Source organism: Elephantulus edwardii, unplaced genomic scaffold (genome assembly GCF_000299155.1).
Source record: "Elephantulus edwardii isolate Elephantulus edwardi_28Jun2011 unplaced genomic scaffold, EleEdw1.0 scaffold00018, whole genome shotgun sequence".
NCBI lineage: Eukaryota > Metazoa > Chordata > Mammalia > Macroscelidea > Macroscelididae > Elephantulus > Elephantulus edwardii.
Window position 1 is genome coordinate 27,513,058 of NW_006399768.1, and position 10,144 is coordinate 27,523,201.

Genomic DNA, 10,144 nt, shown 5'->3' on the forward strand with positions numbered 1-10,144 from the left:
AAGATCAATCCTTTCTAGCCACATGCTCAAGCTATGTTAGATGGAGCTTCAAAATCTTAACCTCCAATATAATTAAATATAAAGTAAGGACCTGTACTGGATGTTGAGCCAGAAAAAAAAATTATATTACTAAAAAGAACATGGTTGGAAAGATTGCGCTGCGTTACTATTGAATTTATTGAATACAGTAAGTGTATTTTGGTTAGTAAAGAGACTGCTCTCTGAATATATCTGAGAGTATTTGGAGTCATATTTGCAACTTACTCTCAAATTGCTTTAGGAAAGTACTTTTGTATATATTGTAAACTGAAAAAAGAAAATGTAATAAAATATTAAGAATTTATGAAAGTATGACATGGGTATTCCTTTTGTCAATTTAACACCTTTTCTAAATAGAATAATAAGTATATAGTTGCTGTTGTTACATGCCACCCAGTTGACCACAACTCATTATGACCCTATGGACATTTCAGAACTTGACCCATTGTCATGTCATCCTCAAGATCTTTATTTTACTTAAACCTATTATTGTAGTCACTGTATCAGCCCATCATGTTGAAGGTTTTCCTCTTTTTTTTCTTACCCTTTAGGAGAAGAATTGATGTGTTGGACAAGAGTACTGAATATCCTCTTCAGCAGCACATAGAGTGCCAAAAAAATATGTATTTCTTGGAAATGTGTAGCCAGATTGTTCCTTGAAGGCAAGGATAGTGAAACTTTGTCTCTCATATTTTAGACTTGTTGCTAGGAGAATCTATTCACAGGAAAAGGACATCATGCTTGGAAAGGCAGAGTATCAGTAAAAGAGAGAATTTATCTCCCAATGAGATAGATTGATATGGTGACTGTCACAGTGGGATCAAGTGTATCAGACATGGCAAGGATAGCATAAGATAGGATAGGATTCAGATCTGTTTTTCATAGGGTCACTATGAATCAAATTCAACTTAAAGGCACCTAGCAACAACAGGGAACTCTGATGGCCTCGTAGTAAGATCAGCACTTCAAACTCAAAGGCATATAATCTGAATCAACCAGGAGTTGCTAGGCAATCTCCACTTGTGCAATTTATTGCCTCTGAAAACCCATTGGAGGGTCAGTTATTGATCAGCTCTGACACATTGGCACACAAAAACAACAAACTCTGAGAGTATAGTATCTTTTTCCTAAAACTGGCCCCTCCTAACATTATGCCTAAATTATGTGAGAAATTTCACCACCATCCTGTGTCTACGGAGCATCCTAGTGGCACTTTCTCTAAATACAATTTGTTTTGGATTCCTTATTTGGTAAGCCATGGTATATTCATTATTCTTCACCAACCCAGCAATTAAAACACATCTGTTAATTTTGGTTTCCTTTATTCATTGTCTAACATTCAGAAGCATAGGAAGCAACTGGAAATAATGTGACTTAGATCAGGTGCACCTTAGTTTTTAAACCAGCATCTTTGTGCTTTAGAAATTTGGAGAGAACATTGACAACAGATTTTCCCAAAGCAACACGTCTTTTGAATTCTTGACTGCTGCTACCATGGGTGTGGATTGCGGATCTAGGTAAAATGAAATAATTGATCATTCCAAGCTCTTCACCTATCATAATAGCTCTATTGATGAAGATGTTTTATTTTCTTGATGTTGTGATAGAATTCATATTTAAAGCAGTTGCTTTTTATCTTCTTCAGCAAGGGTTTTAAGTCCTCTTTCAGCAAGCAAGGTTGCATCATCTGCATCATGCAGGTTGTTGATAAATCTTCCTCCAATCTTGATACGACATTCTTCAGAGAATCTAGCTTCTCAAATGATTTGTCTCCGCATACAGATTGAATAGGTACAGATAGTAGGACTGATGCATGCCTTTCCTGATTTTAAATTATGCAGTTTTCATTTATTCTGTTGGACAACTAACTTTTGGTCTATGATTATATTATGTATGAGCACTATTAGGTGTTTTGATATTCCCATTTTTCTCAATGTTATTTATAATTTGTTATGATCTGCAAAGTCAAATGCCTCTGCATCATCAAGGAATCACAAGTAAGCATCTTTCTGCTATTTTTTGTTTTCAGCCAAGATCCTTTTGGCATCAGGAATGATATCTCTTGTGCCACAGCCTCATCTGAAAGTAGCTTTAGTTTCTGACAATTCTCTGTCAACGTACTAAATAATCTTCAGCAAGATATTATTTTAATTATATTACTCAGTAATTTCCACGCCTTGTTGGATCACTATTTTTTAGAATAGGAACAAATATGGATCTCTTCCAGTCAGTTAATCTGGTAGTTTTCTTTCTTATTTGTTGACATAGACTAATGAGCACATTCAGGGCTGTATCTGTATGGTGAAATATCACAATTGCTAGTCTATAAATATCCGACATCTTATTTTTTTGCTAATGTCTTCAGTGTAGCTTAGACTTCTTTCTTCAGTATTATTTACTATCAGTCATATCCTACTTTCTGATATTTTTAGCATCAACCTATTATTTTTGATATAATGAATCTGCATGTTTTAATCTTTTTTGATACTTCCTGCATTTTCATAATAATTTTCAAAATACTTCCAGTATTTTCCCCATAGAAACATTCAGTAGTATAACTTGTGTCTTAAATTTTTTTTCTTTAGTTATTTCAACTTGATAAATGGAAAAGGCATTTTTTTCTATTTTGGTGTTTTAAGTCTGGATCTTTGCACATTTTTTATAAGACTTTATTTTTTAATTGATCTTTGATATCTTCAGTTCTCTTACTTCACTATTTATTTCTTCCATTTGCTTTAATTTCTCTGCATTCTAGAACAACCTTCAGCGGTTCCTCTAACAAAAATTTTGGATCTTTTTTTCTTTTTTCTTTTCTTTATAATGATGCTTTAATATTTTTTTTTCCATGCATGATATCTTTCCACAACTCATCTGGTCTCTTATAACTGTTTAATACATTAAATATATTCTTGAGAGAATACCTTATTTTATATGAGATATACTTAAGGCTTTAATTTGGCTTTTGTAAATTGGTTATAATGTTATTTCATGTTAAAATTTCTTACGTACAATTGATGGTCCTTTTCACTCTCAGCCCTTGGACTTTTTCTGACTCCTCACATTGTATTTTTCTACTGTCTTTTTCCACAGCTATAGATGATCTGGCTGTCAAGTCAGAACTAATAACTGAACCTCCAGTGGGTATTCAGAGCCTTTAAATCATATAGGCAGAGATTTCCCACCTTTTTTCCATGGAATAGCTGGTGGATTCAAGCCACGTATCTTTGGGATTGCAGTGCAGCTTCTTACCACTAAGCCACCAGAGTTCTCTTTTTAAACACTGTTGTTGCTGTGTACCATAGAGTCATAACCAATCGATAGCTGGCCCTCTGGTGGGTTTTCAAAGGTAGTTAATCATACAGGAGGAGATTATTCATTGTTCTCCTGCAGAGCTGCTGGTGGCCTCAAACTGCATGCCTTCTGGATTGAAGTACAGCTTCTTGCCAGTAGGCCACCAGCATTCCCTAGACAACTTAAGTCGTTGTTTTTTTGTTTTTGTTTTTAATATACATTTAAGTTTGGAATTAAATTGTTTAGCTGTTGTTGATTGCCATTGAGTAGAGTACAACTCATTGTGACACTATGAACAAAATACCTGAAGTCTTTCTGTAACTATTTTTATTCCTCAAGTTCACAGAGTTTCCAGAGGCATGTTGTTTGGGAAGTAGATGACACTCTTGCTTCCAAGGATATAATGTTTTTTAAACAAAGAATATCATTCAGTTGTATGCAAGCATCTGGATGGTGGTCACATTTTGCTTGTGGTCACAAAAGATGTTATAACTATCAATTTTGGCTGACTCGGTGTACTAGGAGATGCTGATGCTGATGCTGATGCTGCATGCTAGGAGCTAGTAATGCCACGTTGGGAGCTAACAACACCTGCCAGGAGTGATGTGTGCCAAGAGACACTGGAATTTGAGTGAAGTACCATATGGGGGAGTCTCTGTTGTTTGGCTGGATCACGTGAGACCCCTTAAGCTCAGTCAGAGGTGAGGGAAAAAGCTGGAGCTTGACCTCTGCTTTCTAATTTTCTGGTCTGGTCTATGTGCTCTGCCTAGCATCTCCTCACATACAGTCCATTAACTGCCTGTAGCCCAGCGCACCTTGGGCTGACATAACTGTCTGTGGCAGTTGTCTGACAGAGAAGGTTTTCTTTCACAGGCCTTTTCTGTACTGAACTAAAGCAAATCATCACTTGGGTCAGAAGGTAATGAAAAACACAGGCAGGGTAGCTATCCCACCTGCTTTTGGAGCAGTGACTTCAGGTCAAGGACCGTCTATCATCTCAGGAGCAAAAAACCTCTACTACAGTAATGTTATGTAGGAAGCAAGCTACCTTACCCCTTATACAAGCCCAAAGCAAGATGTCACCCCCTCCAAAATTACAAAGTATCAGTGGATTTACTGAAGCCAGAAGTCTGATGAAATTTTCTGACACAGAATTTAAAAGAATAATGATAGAATATTTTCAATGAGTGAAAGACAAACTTGAAGAATTACAGGACACTGCAAGCAAAAACCTGGAGGAGCTTAAAAAACAAAACAAAACAAAACAAAACAAAACAAAAAATAAACACAAACCCAAAACCCAATCCAAAACAATGTAGATAAAACAAACGAGGCATTAAAGGCTCCGGAAAAACAAGAAACCACAATCCAAAATTTTGAAGTAAAATGTTTCAGATGCTATCAACCTGATGAAGGGACACATGTACAGAGTTAAAAAGATGGAGCTCAGAACCAGTGAAATAGAAGATAAAGTTGACAACACAGACCTGCTAGAGCAAAAAACACAATCATAAAGGAAGAAAAAAGATTAAAATCTAAGAATAACGTGGGACATCATCAAGAGAAATAACTTTCTGACACAGAATTTTTAAAAAACACACAATAATGGAGTATTATCAATGGGTGAAGTTAAACTTGAAGAATTATAGGACATTACAAGCAAAAACCTGAAGGAACTGAAAAAAAAATAAAAAATACAGATAAAATAAATGATGCATTAGAAGCTCTGGGAAAAAAAACTGTTCAAAAAATGAGGACCAAGGTTTGAGATGATGTCAACATGATCAAAGGTCACATGGACAGGGTTGAGGAGATGGAACAGAGAACCAGTGAAATAGAAGATAGAATTGTCACCACTGATCTGCCAGAATAAAAAGCAAAATCAAAAAAGGAAGGAAAAAGAAGAAAACCTAAGAATAATGTGGGACACCATCAAGAGAAAAAACATGCACATCATCAGAATTCCAGAATAGGAAGAAGCAACTAAAGGCACCAAAACGTTGTGGAAGAATTACTAATGGATAACTTCCCAAGAAGAAACGTCTACAAGAGACACAACCAAAAAATGAAGATAAAAAACAAAAAAACCAAAAAAAAAAAAACCTTAAAAAGAAGAGTGGGGAAAATATACCAAGCAAATGGCAACCAGAAAAAAGGAGGAATAGCAATATTAATCTTGGATAAAATAAATTTCAACATAAAAACTATCACAAAGGACAAGGAAGGTTATTATCTAATGCTTAAAGTGTCAACAGAACAAGAAGGCATAGTAATAATAGATATTTATTCACCAAATGATAGAGCTGCATAATTAATAAAACAAAAATTAACAAAATTGAAAAAGGAGATAGACAACATCACTATAGTAGTTTGAGACGTCAATATAACAGTCTCAAGAAAAGATAGAATTCTCAGAAAGAAACTCAACAAGGATGCTGAAGAATTAAACCATGCAATAAACTAACTCAAACACATAGATATTGTTAGGCTAAAGCACACACACAAAGAAAACACAGTATACCTTCTTCTCCAATGTGCATGGAACATTCTCCAGAATAGATAACATTTTAGGTCACAAGGCAAGCATCAGTAAATTTTAACAACATAGAAATTTTACAAATCATATTCTCAGACCACAATGCTACAAAATTAGAAATCAATAACAAGAGGATAACAAAGAAAAACAGCTGAACAACACCTTGCTTGAACATAAGTGGGTACCAGAAGAAGTAAAAAATGAAATTAAAAGTCTCTTGTAACAAATGACAGTGAAAACACCACTTACCAAAACCACTGGGAAACAGCCAAAGTAGCAATCAGGGCTCAATTTATAGCCATAAGCAAAAACATCAAAAGGCAGAAAAATAAGACCATAATTCTCTAACTGAAAAAAAAGAAGGAAAACCCGACATCCTACCAAAAAAAAAAAACCAAAACAAACAAACCCTGAAATTACAAATTTAAGGCTGAAAGAAATTAAATAGAGAACAGAAAAATAATTGAAACCATCAACAAAACCAGGACTTGGTTCTGCGAAAGGCTCAATAAAATAGACAAATCACCAGCAAAACTAGCAAAAGAAAAAAAAAAGGAAAAGACAAAAATAGTCCAAATAAGAGAGGAAACAAGCACTATCACAATGGAATCAACTGAAATAAAAAAATGTTAACAGTGGAATATTATGAAAATCTATACTCAAATACCTATGAAAACCTAGACAAAATGGGCAAATACTTAGCAATTCACAAATTACCCAAACTGATACAAACCTAAATGGAATGCCTGAACAGACTCATTACAAAAGAAGAAATCAAAAAGGTAGTAAAACAAGTTCCAAACAAAAAATTCCTGCATCAAATGGTTTTACAAGTGAATTTTATTGAACATTCAGAGAGGAACGGTCAACAATTCTTTGTAAAGTATTTCAGAAAATAGAAAAAGATGGAATTCTCCAAGACTCATTCTATGAAGCAAATATATCCTTGATACCAAAACCAGGTAAAGACACCACTAAATTAGAAAAGTATAGGCCAATATCTTTCATGAACATAGATGCAAAAAAATCCTGAATAAAATCATGGCCAATAGAATCCAATAATGTTGTTGTTGTTATGTGCCATTGAGTCACTTGCAACTCATATCAACCCTATGTACAAGAGCCCTAAACACCGTTCTATCCTGTGCGAGCCTCACCGTCTCTAACACACTCATTCCCACCACTCCACTCACAGAATCGATTCATCAAAGGTCTTCCTCTCCTGCACTGCCCCTCCACTCTGCCAAACATGAGGTTCCTCTCTAAGGACCAGTCCCTCCTTGCAACATGCCCAAAGTATGTCAGACAAAGCTTCAGAATCCTTGACTCAGGAGCATACTGGCTTAATCCTCTCCAGGACAAACCTGTTTGTTCTCCTAGCAGTCCATGGTATATTCAGCACTCTTCTCCAGCACCACAGCTCAAAGGCATCAATTCTCTTTCTATCATCCTTATTCACTGTCCAACTCTCTGATGCATAGCACATAATTGTGAAGACTAAAGCTCGAGTCAGGCACATCTTAGTCCCCAGCGTGATGTCATTGCTTTACAGTACTCTTGAGATGTCCCTCACAGCTGACTTTCTCAATGTAATTCATATCCTGATTTCCTGGCTGCTGTTACCAAGAGTGTTAACTGTGGAACCAAGTAGACTAAAACTGTTAACTATCTCAATCTCTTTACCATCCCTCCTGAAGCTGCTGCCAATTTGCCCAGTGGTGAGAATCTTCGTTTTCTTAATGTTGAGCTTCAATTGATATTGAAAGCTGCAGTCCTTGCCCTTCTGCAGCAAGCACTTCTGGTCCTTCTTTCTCAGTTTTAGCAAGCAGGGTTGTGTCATCTGCGTAACGCAGGTTGTTGATGACTCTACCACCATTCCTAATACCACATTCCTCCTCGTACAGCCCAGTGTCGCAGATGATCTGTTATGCATACAGATTGAAAATGTATGGAGACAAAATACATCCCTGATGGAACCCCTTCTTGACTTTGAACCATGTAGAGTCTCCTTGTTCTGTTCTGACGACTGCTTCCTCGTCCAAGTAGAGGTTTCACATCAGCACAATCAAATGTTCTGGGATTCCCATTCTTCTCAGAGTCAGCCATAGCTTGTTGTGATCCACACAGTCAAAAGCCTTTGCATAGTCAATGAAGCACAGATATACATTCTTGTGGTATTCTCTGCTTTCTGCCAAGATCCATCTAACATTAGCTATAATATCCATAGTACCACTATGTCTTCCAAGTCCAACCTGCACATCTGACAGTTCTCTTGACATTTTGTTCCAAACATTTCTGGATAATTTTCAGCAGAATCTTGCTTGCATGTGACATTAATGGTTGTTGTTGTTATGTGCTGTTGAGTCATTTGCAACTCATAGCGACCCTATGTACAACAGCCCTAAACCCTGCTCTATCCTGTGCCAATAGCAATACCTCTGACACACCCATCCCAATTACCCCAGTCACCGAAGCAATCCACCTCATAGAGGGTCTTCCCCTCCTACGCTGTCCCTCTACTCTACCCAGCATGATGTCCCTCTCCAAAGACCTGTCTCTCCTTACAACATGTCCAAAGTATGGCAGACGAAGCCCCAGAATCTCCCTTCAAGGAGTAGCCTGGTTTAACCCTCTCTAGGATGAATCTGTTTGTTTTCTTGGCAGTCCATGGTACATTCAATACTCTTCTCCAGCACCACAACTCAAAGGCATCAATTCTCCTTCTGTCCTCCTTAGTCATTGTCCAGCTCTCTGGTGCATAACAAGTGATTGCTGTTCGATAATTTCCATACTCTGTTGGGTCACCATTCTTTGGAATGGGAACTAATACTGATCTTTTCCAGTCAGTGGGCCACCTGGCTGTCCTTCAGATTTCTTGGCACAACCTAGTGAGCACATCCAGGACACTGTCTGTTTGTTGAAATCAATCAATTGGTATGTTGTCAACTCTTGGAGCCTTGTTTTTTGCCAATTCCTTCAGAGCAACTTGAACTTCCTCCTTCATCACCATAGGTGAGAGCTCATATGCTATTTCATTAAATTCTTCTGTGTCAGCCAATTCCTTCTGATACAGTGACTCTGTGTACTCCTTCCATCTTCTTTTGATATTTCCTGAATCATTTAACATTCTACCCAGATTTATTCACTGCAAATGTTGTTGTTGTTATTGTTATGTGCCATCGAGTCGTTTGCGACTGCAAATACCTTTTGTAAAAAAAATAAATGCAGTCTATACACATGCATTTTACCTGATGGCATGCATAGGAATCAAATCTATTACATTTGTGGAAAGACTCAGTGGAGAAGCTCAATATCAAGCTGTAATAACCAGGCTGGGTGCTGATTGTGGGACAGACCACCAACTACTCATATGCAAGTTCAAGCTGAAGTTGAGGAAAATTAAATCAAGTCCACGGGAACCAAGATTTGACCTTAAGTCTGTCCCACTCGAATTTCAAAACTATCTCAGGGAAAAAAAATTTAAAAAAACAAAAACAACATCTCAGGAACAGGTTTGAGGCCTTGAGCACCAATGAGCGTAGACCAAATGAGCTCTGGGAGGATATCAAGAAAATCGTCCATGAAGAATGCAAAAGATCATTACAAAGGCTGAAGAAGAAAAAAGACCAAAATGGATATCAGATGAGACTCTGAGTATTGCATTAGAGGGCTGAGAAGCCAAAGCTAAAAAAAGAAACCAAGAAATCAAAGAGGTGAACAGAAAATTTCAAAAGGCAGCCTGGGATGACAAACCAAGATACTATAATGAAATCCACAGAGGGCTCGAGTCAGAAAATCAAAAGAGCCGAACTCACTCAACATTTCTTAAGCTGAAGGTGTTGAAAAACGAATTCAAGCCATGAGAGGCAATACTTAAGGAATCCAGTAATACATAAAAGAAAAAAATCACCATGACCAAGTGGTATTCATAACAGGAATGCAAGATGGTTCAACATAAGAAAGAAAAATATCAGTGTAATTCATCACATTAACAAAGAACAAGAAACACATGATCCTATCAACTGATGCAGAAAAAGCCTTTGACAAAATCAAACACCCTTTCCTGATTAAAACACTCAAGAAAATAGGAGTAGAAGGGAATTAACATAGTAAAAATACATTCATATGTATGTATGTATTTACATATGCAAACCCGAGAGCCAACATTCTTCTCAACAGAGAGTGATTAAAAGCATTCTCTTTGAGAATGGGAAGCAGGTAAGGATGCCCATTATTACCTCTCCTATTCATTATTGTATTGGAAGTCCTAGTGATACC